The following is a 15,765-nucleotide window of genomic DNA, read 5'->3' as shown; positions in this document are numbered from 1 at the left end:
TGTGTTGAAGGCATGAAGGGCAGAAACTTCTATAATTTAAAAAGAAGAAGAAGAAGAAGAAGAAGAAGAAAAAAAGGGGATATTAAGAATCTTGGAGGGTTCACTGTGGGGTTTCAACAGCAGTGTCTGGGGCAGTCCTTATCTCAGTCAAACCAGTTTTGCTCAGCATTAGGTGAAATGCAAATTGGCAAAAAGTGTGAGTCAAGTGCCTCTGGGGCAGGAATTCACCAGAGAAAATCACTGGTTATGGGGATGGACTTTTGCCTCCTTGAGCACAGACACAGCTTTACCTGGGAAGGGAGGAGAGAAGCAGCTCTAGCTGGTCTCTTTGCCCTCACATTAGTAATGCTCAATTTCCACCTCCAGGACCAGCTATCCTATTGCCACCATTGCCAAGGATTCTCTCCATGGCAAGAGGAGAAAAGTTCCCCCATGGATGTGGGCTGAGAGGTGACCCCTGCACAGCAAAGGGAATTTCTGGCTCGGAGCTGCTCTGCTGGGTCATCACCACTTGGTTAAGGTGCTATAAATTAAATTGCAAAGAACAAATGCTGGGGTCGGCTGAGGGCAGAAAACCTGGAAACTTAACACGGCTGGCCCTTGTCTGGATGTGTCAGCCAGGGACACCTGGAGCCTCCAGAGCTACAAGCAAACTTTCCCTGTCACAATCCAGGCAACAAAGCTGGTGGGTGAAGGCAGATGGGTCTCCCTTGCACTGCCAAAATCACAGCAGAGCTCTTGCTTGCTAAATCCAACCCTCATCCCCTCTCCAACCAGCACAGCATGGGGAAAGCTTCGCCTTCAGGAAGGACTACATGACTAATTAAGTGTCAAGGTCACTCCCAAGGCTGGTTAATGATTAATAGCTGGGGTGGAAGTGCCAGCAATCACTGCTCCCTTTTGGTCAGCCTGGTCCATGTCGGGAGCCCAGACGTAGCAAGACATTTCTCCAGGCAGTCTTGGGCTGTTTGGGTGGGGAGGGAAAAGCAGGGCTCAGAAGGGGGACAGGGGAACATTTCAAACTCCTGAAGCACGCTCTGAATCCAGGCTGCTTTGGCTCGTCTGGGCTTTGGCGCTCACTCGCTGGGCTGTAGTCGCGGTAATAAAAAAACCCCAGCGAAATGACTAATGCTCTGTACAGCTTTGGGAAAATAGGAAGCAGCTGTGGCTCCAGCCTTTCCAGGTTGAAAGGCCTAATTATTGGGAATACTTGGACTGGCATTAGATGAGGTAAACCAGGGGCTGTTGAATTGCTTTCATTGTCTGCGCCATAGTTGGGCATCTGGGCCCAAGTAGGTGCCATTTTGTGTTTGCAGAGACAACAGTGGTTAACTCTTGTTTTGCCCAGAGGAATGGAATTCTTTGTTGGAGTTTCTTTGTGTGGTTCATCAGCTGCAGCTCAGGATCAGTGACTGTCTCTAGTGAGTGACTCCAGAAGTACAGCACTCAACCTGTGTAGACTGGTTTTCATTTCTCTGTTGCAAGAGGAAAAAAAGCAGCTTTTATCCCACAGGAAAATGATGGGAAGGGCCAGCCACGGGACTTGTCTCACATTCAGAGCCACAAGACCTTCCTCCAACCCATGCTGGTTGTGCTAGATGGTGATGAGGCAGGGAATGGGATATGTGTTGTGGGGATGGGAAAGGAGCAAAAAGCACAGCTCAGCTCTTGCTCCTGCTCCAAGTCCTGTGAGGTCCAGGTCCAGCATGGCCAGCAAGCCAAGGACAGGACTCTGCCCAGACACGCCTGGGTGACCACAGAGAGCACTTCAGCCTTCTTGGAAAGAGCTGTTGCCTGGCAGCTAAAATTACGTAAAGCAGGCCCTGAAATAAGATGCTATTTCAGATCACGGTGGGCAATTAAACATTGGAACAGCTTATTAGGGAAGCTGGCAGGCTCAGCTTTACTCAATGTCTGTGAAATTAGATGGGTGAATGGCTGGGAGGTGCTCTCTGGGCTCAGCTCCTCGGGCTCTGGGGCCATGAGCTCAGGTGCTGCACTTCCAGCAAGATGCTCCTTCCCATGGGTTTGGCAGCAAGGCAAAAACATGGACTGGCATTTGTGCTTCAGCCACCTCCTCCTGTCTGAAAAGATCCCCTGTCCATGCTTCAAAATCATCAGGATGGATCATGACATGGTTTGAAGGGCTTTTTCAGATTTAAGCAGTGCTGGATCAAAACCTGAGAAGGGGCACTGGATGGGATGAACTCAGATGGAGCTCATCTCCTCAGGGTCAATGGCTCTGGAGATAACAGGGGATTTCACTCCTTTCAGAGGGGCAGGTTTTCCCTTTTTCCATGAATGGCTGCCAGGGATCACCACACCAAGAGCCACCTGACATCACAGGTGTTTTCTGTTCTTTGCTCACGGGCTGGGGTGCTGAGCATGCTGAGTCTGTTCAGGGTTAATGTGAGTGAAGATAAAAGAGCCTGGGATGAAGAGATGGTTTAATGTTAATGATGGCCTCTCAAACTGTAAGTGCTCTACAGCCCGGGAGAGGTTGGAATTCCCTAGTCAGTAAATTCAAAGGATGCAGAAACCTAGATTCACCTAGCCAAGCAATTTCTCAGGCTCTGAAAGAGCAATAACCCTTTCTCCCTGTCTGAAGAAAGCTGACCAGTGTTCCCTGGACCCAGCTGCTCTGTCTCTCAAACCCTGGAAATTTACCCCATCTCCAACCACCATCCTAGGCATTACAAGAAACAGACCTCTGGCTTGGTGTGACTTCTTGTAACCTGTACCTTTACCTCCTGGCCATTTCTGGCACCTCTGACTGTAGCTGATACTTGGTCATTCCCAGGAAATCACTGAAGCTGTGAGCTTTACCTTTCAGCTCCTTGTGAAGATGGACTTTGCACTAATCCTCCAATCCTTCCATTGTTCCTCACATAAAAGCAAAGAGCCCAAGGAAATACCAGGTTACTGGGAAATAACCACCTTCCCAGTTACAACAGCCCTCAATCTGTATCTCATCTGCCTCTTCAGATTCCTCAGAGGACATCTGATTTCGAAGGGATGATTTATCTCCTGTGACTCTGACCATTCCCTGCAGCTGTGTTTCCACCCAACTCAAATTCCAGCTCAACACCTTGCTCCATCCAGGGAATGCTGCTCATCTCTCCACACCTCTCTTCACGATCCCCCTTGTCCCCCTCGGTTTATCTCACTGCTGGGGAGTATTCCAGCAGCCTGATCTTTGAGCAGATGGTCTTGGGAAACTGATTTGTAAGAGCAGATTGGTGTTTTTTCTTCCCCAAACTGCTGCTATTTCTGAGTCCTCCCTCTAAAATTTTACCAGCTGCCTACTTGTCCTGGGAACGGTGGAGCTGCATTGTCCCAGCGAACTTCCCACAATGTAAGAACAATGTAAGACAATTAAATCAGAACTTTAACTTCAGCCACAGCTCCCAAGTCATGCTGGCTGAGTTTCCACATTCCTCACTGGGCTGGATGAGGAGCCAGAGCTCGGCAGAGACTGAAGGTGGGGCTGGCAGACCTTGCCTTGGTGTCCTACAGAGAAGGTCAGAGCACCCACGCAGCTCCTGAATGAATTTTTCCCAGGAAATCCTTCTTCCCCAGGATGTCTTTGAAAGCAGGAGGCTCTTCCAGGCAGGCAGGGTCTCTGCAGAGTGAGGGCAGCTCTAAAAGACCCAAATCTTTCCCAAGCAGCAGCAGAGGTTGAGCTGCAGGAACCTCTCCCTGAGATCAGCCCCTGTGACCGATAACAAACTCTTGCTGTGCAAACCCACAGTACATTTTTGTCAAATAATAAATTTCAGCTTGGTGCACACCTACTTCAGAAGTATCCATTGCACCTCTGGCTCCTCTCAGTGTGGTTTTGGAGTCACCAACAGCACGGAGCCTTCCCAAGGGGAAGGTGAGCAGGTAGCTTGCCAATTCACCAGGAACAAATCTTTCCATTCTTTCAGCTCTTTCTTCCCTGGTGAAAGGGAGAGATTCCTGGCTCAGGACCAGCACTGCATCCAAAGGCAGGGCTTTGTGCCACAGGAGGGGCAGGAGATACATACAGAAAGAAAACAGAGCTGAAGCCATTTTAATTCCTCTTCCTGGCTTCCAGGGAAGTGGTTCAGGTTCTAACATCTAATTACTCACCACTTCCAAGAAAAAAGCTACCATCCTCTCCCCCATCAGCATTTTAACAGAGCATTATTTAATCCTCATGGCTGCAGGTTAAGTAAAACCAGAGCTAAGACATCAGGAAGGACAATACATGTGTTTGTTCACCTGTACAAGAGCTTCCTGAGCCCTAGGGAGCACCTGCTCTTCAAAAGCTTAAAGGAAGGAGAAAAACCTCAAAAAATGCATTTTTCCAGCTGAAACTGAGGGAAAAAACCACAGCTTCCTGTGCAGAGCCTGGAGGAAGTGTAGGAGAGAGGGTTAGAGGTTGGGATTTATCCACCTTCCCTTGGGTGTCTCAGTTTCAGGTGCACAAGTCTGAGGAGAGCTTCCTTGGGGTGCTTCCCCTCATCCTGATGTTTGCTCTAGGGTGGATCCAGTGACTCTTGGACAGGAAGGACTTGCTTTCCCCTCAGCCTAACAGGAAAACTCCTGGATGGGAATCCCAGTTTGCTTCACTTCCCTCCAACTCTCCCAGAGTGTGGGGGCTCAGTCCCACCCACTGTGCCCCAAGATCCTGCCTGCCAGCTCTGCATTTCCACAAAGAAAACCTCCACTGAACCCAAGTGCCAGTGCCCACCTGGCCCATCCTTCTCAGAAAACAAGTCTGAGAGTTGTGATTTTTGCTGCTGCACGAAACAGTTTTATATTTATTGCAAGAATTCAGACATGCATATGTGTGCAAGATAAAGAGCAGCTTTTCCCTGGTGCCAAATGTAATGAGTGCAGTTGAATAAGTTGATTTTTTTTTGTGGTGATGGAGCAGGGATGCTGCTCTGCCTCCACTCAGACCAGCTGGAGAACTGACTGGTTCCAGAGCATTGGCTTCCCAGGGGAAAGTGGCAAGATTAATATTAATTAGCAGAAGGAAGGGACAGTTTCAGTTTTGTCCCAGTTCAGACCTGCAAGAACGACATTAAACTCGGGAAGAGAAACCCAGGACTTCTGTAAAACACCAAAATCCAGCAGGTTTGCATTTTGGATTGCAAATGAAGAGCCCTGGACCTAAGCAGGTGCTCTGTGGGTGACTCTGCACTTCCATCTCTGGCCCAGTGAGGTGTAAACAGGTTATTCACGGGGAGGTTTTGTTTCTCCAGCAGCAAAGGGAAGCTCACCCCTTGTTGAGTGTTGGCTGTCACAACTCTCATGAAAGACACCTGACCTGTGTCAAAACAAACAGGGACCAACCAACCCAGTCTGAGCTCCCACTGGGATGGGTGCTGAGCCAAGCTGGGAGTTTGAGCTTTTCTGAGCTAGGAGTTGACCTTTTCTGAGCTTTAAGGTTCTGGAAACACAGCCAGCCTTTCCCAGGATCTCTGCATGGAACAGCAGCACCACACACCTTTCTCACCATACAAGTGTTATCCTCCAGGCTTGTGCTCACACCACACTCGTGGTGTGTTTGTCACTGTGTCACCCAGCCCTTCCCACCCCAGAGGGATGTGAGGCTGCTCTGGGCTCTCCTGGGACTCTGGAGGTGCCACTCAGCTTCTCTGGGCAGAAATGAAAGCCAGCAGGAGGGAGTGAAAGCAGAGAGAGCAGCACATCACCTGCACAAAGCCCAAGGAATAAAACATCCCTGAAAACACTGCAAAAAACAGCTTCAGAGAGTCACTGACTGTGGACAAACTTTTTCACCTGGAGCTGCCAACAGCAGTTTTGTCTGAGCACCAAGAAAGGAACCAGGGATCTGAAAGGCTGGGATGGGTGGGATAGCAACAAAGGACAGTAATTCAGGCTCTAGCACACTCCCAAAGGAAAGATGGGTACCCAGAGAGTCTCTCTAACCCAAAAAAGAGCACCATTTCTAGCACTGCCTGTTTCCCTCCCTGTGCAGCTGTGTTTGTAAGAGCAGTTTTAAATAAAGGGCCAGGCACAAACCTATTCTTTTATCCCAGGGCATGGCAACAGGACATTTTTAGGTAGAAGAGGTTGACTGCCCTGAATAGCTCCTTCCACAGGAACTGCCCAGGATGGAGCCCAACCATGCAATTTAACATCCCCACGTGCCACATCTTTGACGTGGATATAAGGCAATAACAACTTCCACTGTTACTCTACTCTGCACTGCCTCAGATAAGCCTGAAGAGGCTCAGATAGAGACAGATAACAAATGGCAGGGTTTCTGTTACAAGCAGAAATCCTTGGAAATCAAGGCAACTGAATTGGATGCACATCACCTGATGCCTGGACTTGTCAGATTGAAAGATGCCAAAGACTTAAAGTGACAATATTCACCCCTTTCTGCATTCCTTTTGCATCCAGAATGGGTGGAAATACAGTAGAAATGTATAATCATCAAGGATAAACCATAATTAGGCCCATTTCCAGGGTTGTATTAAATGGAGAGAGAGCTCATGAGAGGAGAGGTTTTAATGAGTTATGGGAGAATGTTTCCCCTTGTGACAGAGGATTGTCCCTCTGAGGGTACAACAGAAGCTGAAGAACACACGTGAATAAACAGAGCTGGAGCAGAGATATTTGGGTGTGGTGTGGCCACACTGGAGTCCTTCCTCGTGCACATGGACCTTTCACACATGGAAAGCCCAGCCTGTGGCTTCTGCCAGCCCAAAGCAAATCTCAGAAGGCTGACACGAAAGTGGGATGGAGGAGGGACCTTGAGGAGGGTCAGTGGTGCCACATGTGTTCCCCAGGGGTGACAAAAATGCAGCTGGGGCAGGAACAACAAGGCTTTGGCTGTGCCGTGAGGTCCTCCACTGCACTGGGCATTTCAGGCTCCCAAGTGGGGCCAACATGTATTTAACTGTGTGGAAACCCAGGGAAGGCTTTTGGTCCAGCAGGATGTGTGCAGCACAGAGCAGAGCCCAGCATCTCCCCAAGCATGGGGCAGGTGTCTGAGCCATCCTCCTCAGCTGGGGATGGATCAGCACAGGATGGGTGGCTCTGCAGAACCAGGCTGCAGACAGAGCCAGCCTGAAGGCACAGAGCCCATGGGGCATCTCCCCTGTGTCCCACACCTCCCCCGGGGTTCTAACAGAAAAGGTAACAACTTCCATGCTCAAAGTCCAGAAAAACTCACACAGCTCCATGGAAAAGACCAGGAGACACTGTGAAGACATCTTCAGCATCCCTGGCCATGCAAGAGCAGGGATTTATTGACTCAGCCTAACCAGGAGCCCCAAGATACAGGAGAAGGCAGGAGATCAGAGTGACACCGACTGCAGCCATGGCACAAAACCTTTGCTCCCATCCAGGAGACCTTGGCAACTGCTGCCTCAAAGTCCTGCCTGGGAAAAAAACATCATGAGACCTCCGTGTCTGCCGGTGAGAAGGGAGCTGGAGGAGGATAAAGGCATCCTGTTTGTGCAGGGAGGAGGAGGGGAGGGGAAGCTCACCTGGCTCTGCCAGGAGGAAGGTGAGGCAAGGCGGTTATGGGTTTTTTTTTCTGATCTGCCCGTCCTCGCATTGCCTTCCACCTGGCATCCCCGGGGAACGGTAAAACCCCGCGGAAGAGGAAAGCCAAGTGTCCTGTGATCGTCTAATCTCTGCTTCGCAGGCTCTAATCAGCCCATTTAGCTGCGGTGTGTGAAAAGCACCTGGGTGATTCACCATCTAAGTGCTGCTCTGGCGGGGCCAGTTTGCTTCAGCTGCTCTAACACTTGTTTACATCTGCGTTAGGGCAGCCTTGAATGAGCGTGAACCTCCCACAGATGCTAATTCATATCAGCTCTCCTTTGTGTTAAATATTTATGTTCCTAATAGGCACGCCTAAGAAAAATACTGGCAAGTGAGCCTGCAGCTCAACTCCATTATAACTCGATTTTACCTCCGTGCAGCTCGCATCTCAAACGAGGAGGATGAGAAAACATCCTATTTACAGAGCAGAGCAGCCCAGCAGCCCAGCTATTAGCAATCTGTCGATCAGATGACAGTAAAACCTATCGATGAGAAGTTCCAAAGACTTTCTGAGGCTGCCTGGACACATATCTGCGTCCCAAAGGCAGGCGAGATTTTGCCAAATCCCCACGGCAGCGAAACAGAAAACAATCCAGGCCCAAACAAACACTCTTAATTGGTCGCTGCACGAAATCAAAGCCAGGCTGTGCAGAGAGCTGAAGGAAAAGATGTGTCCTCGGAGCTGATATGGAGCTCGGACGGGTTCCTGGCAAGCTGAGAGCTGCTTGTTCCAGCCCCAAACGATGGAAATCAGGGTGGGCTCATTTCAGTAGAGATATCCCGCCTTACACCAGGAAAGAAAATTTTGTAAAGCATGAAACAGATTAATTTTTTGTTTGTTTCTTACTATCCCACAGAACAAAAGTCATTAATCAGTCCTGGCCTTATGAGGACAAGCAGGGAGGGTGCTTACCTGGCTGGAAAGTGCACGGTGTCCTCGCAGGTTGTCCTTTCTCCACCAAGCCCAGCGCCTTCTCTCCTCTTCGCCGAGTTTCAAGGCACTTTTGCTCACTGTTCTGCACCTTGTCAGCTCGGGAACAGCAGTGTTCGGTAATTCAATCCTCTACTTAACCGCAGAGACACTCCTACCCGGAGATCACACCCATTCCCAGGCTCAGGAGGGACAAAGAGGGAGCCGGTACGGGAGAGTTCCAACCAACTCTCTGCTTGCATCAAATATCCACCGGGCTGAATTCACAGAATAATGATTAAGTGTTGCTTTCATTAAAAACCTGTTTTGCCCAGGTTTAAAAGGGCGCAGGAGGGATTTTTTTCCCTCCCTTTTCTCGGTGTCTGCTGGACAAAGCAAGGTGTGGTGCTGCCCTGTGCTCAGTTAACTCTTGAGGCCAAAGAGTTCCAGGCTGTCCCGAATTTTGGCAAAGCTGTTCCAAGGGGAAGAGTGTTCGGGGAAGACCTCTGCTCCCTGCAAGGCTGAGCTGGGTCTCCCTGTGCTCACAGGATGAGGAGCAGGGGGGGGATTGCCTTCAGGATTAGTGACTGGAATGGGGATGTAACAGAGCACTGGAGTGTTTAACTGGGCTGTCCTGCCAGGAGAAGAGTAATGATAAACCAGACAGCCCCAGCAGTGCTTGCTGAGTCACCTTCAGCAGCAGAAAGCTGTGTCTGTGGACACCTACTGCTGAGAAAAAGTTACCTGTGAAGGATGGCTGTAGTATTGTGGCCACTGATGGATGGATAGATGGATGGATGGATGGATGGATGGATGGCTGGCTGTGGATAACCAGAGGATAAAGCATCTCCTGGCATTCCCAGCTGTTCCTGCCTGGCCTGTGCATGGTGCTGCTCACTGCTAACACAGGGAACATCCCTCTCTGGATGCAAAGCACCTCTTGGTACCTTGTCATCAGCCACCAGCTCTCTTTTGGGGACCCAGGGCTGTGTCCAGCTGTGTTTTGCACATCTCTGAGGATGGAGACTACACAGCCTCTCAGGACTTCCAAGGAAGTCTCAGGAACCATCCACAGCCTTCCCTTCAGACACATTTTTCTCGTCACTTCCTTAATTTTCTAGATTAGCCCCCACGAGCTGGAAATAAATATGAATCAGCTCACCAGCTAAACCAGGTGGCTGAATAGGTTTAAACCACAGTTCCCCACAGGTCTCATCCACTGACCACACTTAGACCTCAGGGACCTGTCATGGGAAGAGTGCCCAAAATACCAGTGACGTGTCCTACAGCCCGGTGTGCCACTAACCACAGAGAGCTGCAAACCAGGGCTGGACCTGCTTGTTCAGCCTGGGTGTGCCCATTTCTGAGAGGATCACTGCAGAGAGCTGAGTTTCACGGTTAAAGATGCAAAAGTGACTCTTAGCAAGTGATTTCTCCCTTAATGTCTGCAGGCTACAGCTCATAAACCCATAGCAGCCTTCAGCTTTCATCCTTTTCATTTTGTTCTTCTCATTTCACCATGCTGAGAGTCTTCTTCTGTTGCAGGGGAAAGAAGAAGCATGTTTTGGTTTTCCTCCAGTCCACAGATGATTGGGATCTGCAACACCTTGGAGATCCACCCCAAGCCTACTGCTGGTCCAGCAGTGAGGGTCACAGCCCAGCAGATCTGGTGGGAGGCATTGGAAGGTGGCATGAGGACACTTGGAATCTCAGAGGATCATCACCAAATCGTGTATTCCCATTCCCCTTTTGCCACATGAACTCATTATCCCCAGCACCCAGGGTTTAATCAATAGCTGCTGTGTGTCCAGATACTTTTTGGTGCTGATGTAAATCAAGCCACTTCCATGGCTGTGGCTACATGGAATTGAGCTCTGGGATGAAGCCTGTCATTCCTATATCCACATCTTTGCTAATGCACTTCAGGCTCACACACAGGTGATGCCTGAGCTGCCAGTCCTCTCCTCCCTTCCATTAGTGCCACAGTAAAAAAGCAGTAAATTATCCTGTTGAGCTTTTAAGGAGCCCAGCTCTGTAGAAATACATGTAAAGCAGTTCAGAGCAGTCAATGCCAAGGGAAAATAAGATGTTTGTCAGAAAACATGGGCTCATTTAGTGCTGAGCTGTAGGCACTTTTGCTTCCTGCTAATTCTGGTCATGCCATGGGGTTATAGAGCAGAAAACATTATTTCCGAGCAGTTTAACTCAGTAGTGGTGGAAAACAGCATAGCCTGACTTTCAGAAGTGAAACACAATCTGAGATGTTCCTGTCCAGCTCATATCCTGGTCCTAAGCCTTGACCTGGTATTCCCAGAGCTCAGAGATCTTGTGGTTTGAGATTCTTTCCATGCATCCAGGTGGCAGATGAGGCTGTTTTCAGTGTCCCAGTGCGAGCCCAAGACACTGAAGACATTGTCACAGCTCCATGCTGGGGTAAATCAGAAGCTGCTGGGAGGAAGAGTGCAGAGCTGCAAACTCAAGTTTTGGCAGCAGAATGGCCCAACATCTGCCTCAGCCCTGACAATCCCACATGCCTGTGGACAAGGTTGACATTGTGCATGGAGGAACAGGCTCTGCCAAGGATGTGTTTGCAAAATGACACATTCCAAAGGTATTTCCACCCTGCTTTTGGGTATGGAGCTCCGGGAGGAGGAGGGAAGGGCCAAACCCTGAAGATGAGATAACACAGCAGGGGCCTCATGCCTTGGAAATGCAAGGGAAGGAGTTAAAAAAACCCACAAGCTGTTCAAGATACTTATGTTTGACCCATAAGTGTGAGGTTAAAGATCCTCATTTGTAACAGCCAAAGCACTGCATGAATTTCTGGGAAGCTTTCAGGAGAGCTTTCCTTGACCCACAACCCAAGCATGTGACATTTCACTGAATAACTCACAGAGCCTCACTCAGGAGCTTCTGTGCCCTAAAAATTCACGATGTCCAAATGAAAATCTACATAGAGTGTATGTAACTACTGATCTGATAGAGGAGGACTGGGTTATAACCCACTGCTGCCTCACCTGCTGTGCTCCTGGGTGTGGGGGAAGAGTTGAGAAGGCAATACAAATGCTTGTGTGTTGACTGCAAGATCATCTCTCAGATGAGACCTTATCACTGTCTACCTGAAAGGAAGTGGGGGTTGGTCTGTTCTCCCAGGTGACAAAAGAAAAGAGGAAATGGCCTGAGGTTGCACTAAGGGAGGTTTAGGTTGGGTATTAGGAAAAATTGCTTAACCACATTATCAGGCATTGGAACAGGCTGCCCAGGGAAGTGGTGGAGTCACCATCCCTGGAGGGATTTAAAAGACATGTAGATGTGGCATTTGGGGACAGGGTTTAGTGCAGTGCTGGATTTATAGCTGGACTTGATTTTATGGGTGTTTTCCAACCCAAATGGTTCAGTGATTCTGCTCTAGAGCTCTGTGGGCAGCAGCTGACAGGGCAGAACAGAGCTGCCTCTGACAGGCAGCAGGGCAATGGTTAATGGTTAACAGCAGATGGAATGTCTTGGGGCAGGAGAAGGTGCCTGGGCATTCAGGTGAGGAGCCTGGCTGTGCTCTGTCACAGGCACACTCCTGAGCCATGAGGAGTCATTGCATCCTCCTCTGCTCAGCTCCTGTCAGTCAGTGGCTCCCTGCACACAGAAAACCCCAAATCCTCCCAAGGAGCCTTCCCAGCACAGCTCTGGGGCATCTCTGTGCTCAGAGCCCTGGAAACTGCAGATTCTGCAGAGGCAGAGGCAGGACAGACCCTGTTCTGAGGAAAGGTGTGGCCTTGGCAAGCCGAGGGCAGGAGGGTAAATGCTGTTTTGGGGCAGGAGTAGCTTTGGCAGGAGCTCTGGAGATGCAATTCACCCTCCCAGAGCCAGCAGCTCACAGATTAGGACAGGAGCAGTCTCTGACACGAGGGTTACAACGCTGAGGCTGATCAAACCTGGACCTGTTGCTCCAATGTATTGCTTGGCAATGTTGGTCCAAACCCCATTTTAAGCCAGTTGTGTTGGGCTGTGGACTGGGGATGTGAGGCTTGTGTTTCCTCAGGTTTGTGGGCAGAAGAACTCCCCTGCCAAGGAAAATGAGAGAGGGCCAGAGGTGATGACATCTTGCAGCATGACAAGGTCTGGCAGGGCTTCTGGTCAGTCTTGAACTCTCTTCTACATCCTGAAGTGTCTATAATCCATCCATGAAGGTGAGATGCACAACTCTAAGTCTCTGCTAGCCAGGAGAAGTACATCAGTGAGTACAACTGCCCTGACTAGTGATGGGACACAGGCAATGGCCCTGCCATGTCCCTCAGTCTGTCTGTGTGAGCTCTGGCTGCAGCTTTTGCAGAGGGATATACGGCAGGGTGTTTTCCAAAATTACATTTGGGAGAATTACATTCTCCCAGCCCTCGGGGAGGAGGTTTATTCCAGACTACTGCTGGTGAACAACTCCTGCCTTGGAGCAGCAGAGCTGCCCTCCCCTTCCAGGAGGTAAATCTGCACCTGGCTGGGTGCAGGGGAGGTGACAGAGGAGGGGCAGGTGGCTGTGCCTGTGTGCACTGTGGGTGTAGACTCCTCTGCACCTCTCCCTGCCGCTGCCAAGGGTTAGCAGGTGCACTGAGAAAACAGGATAGCCCAGGTGGGACAGTGACGAGGCAGCCCTGGCTGCCTTCCAGCCACAGGAGGAATGCAGCACAGAGGCCCCAGGGCAGATCTGGATGCGTTCAGACCGTTGTTTTATCTGGGGAAGCTTCCAGAAGCACCCAAATCCCCTTGTTGTCACCCCCTTGTTGCTGCCAAACCCTCCTCCTGATGGGCTCAGGATGTTCTCTGGGTTATTGACTCACTATCTGTGAGGATGGATGAGGTTTGTGCTGGAATAACTTAGGTTTGCTGCTGCAGAAAATGAGCTTTTTTTTCCAGAATGCTGAGAAGATTTGGGGAAGTGCTCAGTGGCAGTGAAGACTCAGCAGGAGCTGACTTTTAGGGAAAGAGATGGAGACTAATGGGGTGAATTTCATGGCAGCTTCACAGAGTAACCATGGGGGAACAATGTGCAGGAAAACAAAGCTGTGGTGTTCCTGTTCCTGAGTGTTTTTCTCTGTTTCACACAAGCCACAACCAGCTGAGCCACTTGGACTTTCAGCTGCTCATCCCTGATATTAAATTAACACCTTCTAGAGATCTTAAATCCTGATTCAGATTTAATCCCGGGTAAGGCATTGTGGGAGCCTTGCACTGAGATGTTTTCCTGTCTCATGTCTGTTTTAAGAAGGTTGCAGGGATTTTTGGTTGCTCTTACAGGGCTGAGAGCAGGGAGGGAGCACAGGATACACACAGAGGTTTCCCAGCCAGGATCACTGTCAGGAACTGGGTAATAAAGGCAAAAAATAAACCCAAATCACCCAAGCACGAGCCTGGCAGCTTGGTAATGGCAACCAACCTCCTCCTGAGCATCCTGTCACCACCCTGTGCCTCAGCCACAGAGTCAAGGTTGGAAAAGAGCTCTCAGATCACTGAGCTCAGCCATTCACCCAACACTGCCAGGTCTGCCACTAACCCATGTCCACAAGTGCCACATCTACGTGGTTTGGAACACTTCCAGGGATGGTGACTCCACCACTTCCCTGGACAGCCTGTTCCAGTGCCTGATCAGCCTGTCAGCCACAGTATGGAGAGGTGTTTCCCTTAGACAGAGCAACATGTGCACCTTGAAGAGGGAGACAGTGAGGAGAGGAAGAAAAATCAGCAGAGAGGATCAGTAAAAATGAACACCCCTGCAAAGAGGTTTGCAAATCGCTGTACGCATGGTTTAAGAGTTTCACAAAACCTCAGGGGCTCTCTCACAGCCCTAATGAAAACCTTATGGAACCCAGCAAATTCCAGCATGCTTTGGTCAGGGTCATCAAGCAGAGCCTCTGCCATTTCCAGCTTCAGCTGAATGCAGCAGAAAGGAGATATTCCCCAGGCAGGGGAGGCTCAGCCCCAGCGCTGGTTAATGGGTGTGTGAGCTGACAGGGGTCATCCCATGGCATCCCGTGCAGGAGGAACTCACTTGTGCCATGGTGGTGACACCCTCTGGAGCCCAGGGACCTTGGGACTGTCCTTTCATGGGATTCACACCACGAGAAAGCAGAGTGAGGGATTAATGCCTTTTTCTCATGTGTGAGGCAAACAGAGGTTATTTATGCCTTTTGGACAAGGTAACGTGGGATGTCCATGCAGGAACCAGAAAGTTGACTCAGTTTCCCCCCAGCTCACCCCCACCCTGCAGGAGAGGTAGCCTGGGTTTCTCTCCTGCAGGGTACAAGGCTGATCCTTTAGCACTCAGTAATCCAACTGGGTTTTAATCCCAATGGTTCTACTGTGGGTCAGGATCCCTGGATGCTGAGGTAGCTGTGAAACATGGTTTTATTGGTGAAGGCAGCTGGAGCTCTCACCCTCACTGTTTATTTCATTTTTTAGAGGTTTTCACAGCTGTGGGAAACCTGGTTGCTCGTGTTGGTGACCAAACCCCAGTGCCCACAAAATAACTCCACCCTCCCTTACAAACTGAATTCTTAACCTGTCTCATTTCAGTGGCCAAGCTGCACGTGTGAGTGCAGAAAGTCACCCTGTGCTCAGGGATGGGGTGGGAGGTGAAATCCTGAAGCTTTGCCCTCACCACCAGCCTCTCCCATGAAATTGTTAGGATCAGGGCAGCTGCCAGTCTGTGGTGCCCAACATGAAGAGCTTAGGGGATGTCCTTCTCCTGTGTCAGGTGGGAATTGTGCGCTGGGAGAGAATTTGCATTTTAATTTGGGACTTTTGAGTTTGTTCCCCAAAACAGAGCAAAGATTTCCCCAGGACAGGTGGTCTGGTAGCAGAGTTGAGTTCACCATCTCCTGTTGTTCCCACCAAACAGAGCTCATGAATCCAACTCTGGGGAGATGCAGGAGTGTGAGGACAAACCCTGCAAGCTCCTGAGCCTGGGAAGCTACAGGAAGAGCCAAGGTTGTGCCTGCATGGCCAGGGTACAGCGGGTGGCCAGCGCTGGGGCCACCCCAGCCAAGCTATTGTCTGCAGGAATGCAGCCCTGCCTGTGCCAACCAGGAAGGAGCAACAAAAATCCACCACCCTAAAGGCTGGGAAAGTGCCACCCCTCCCTGCTGTGCACGGTCCCCAAAGGGTGCAGTCACTGTCTGTGCCTGATGTCCTTCCTTGGTCCATTACCCCCCAGATCAGGTGTTGGTCACATCAGGCTGCTGGAAGAGCTCTGACAGCACTGCTGCAAGCACCAGGGGGGTGATGATCCCATCCCAGCCTGGCTTCAGCTGATGGAG

The 15,765-nt window shown here is 50.2% G+C and overlaps 1 protein-coding gene across 3 annotated transcripts in view; it reads right to left on the bottom strand.

Annotated features, from left to right (window-relative positions):
* Positions 1–9,007, bottom strand: part of VILL (villin like) — a 36,005-nt gene extending 26,998 nt beyond the window's left edge. For all 3 annotated transcript variants that reach the window (XR_014849653.1, XM_085050166.1, XM_085050167.1), the window contains exon 1: positions 8,468–9,007. The gene's annotated coding sequence lies outside the window, so the exon portion shown is untranslated. The remainder of the gene's footprint in view (positions 1–8,467) is intronic.
* Positions 9,008–15,765: the final 6,758 nt, after the last annotated feature.

This window comes from Lichenostomus cassidix, chromosome 2 (genome assembly GCF_008360975.1).
Source record: "Lichenostomus cassidix isolate B80296 chromosome 2, HeHo_3.0, whole genome shotgun sequence".
Lineage (NCBI taxonomy): Eukaryota > Metazoa > Chordata > Aves > Passeriformes > Meliphagidae > Lichenostomus > Lichenostomus cassidix.
The sequence above is the reverse complement of the archived record's forward strand: the minus strand, read 5'-3'. Positions and strand labels throughout refer to the sequence as shown.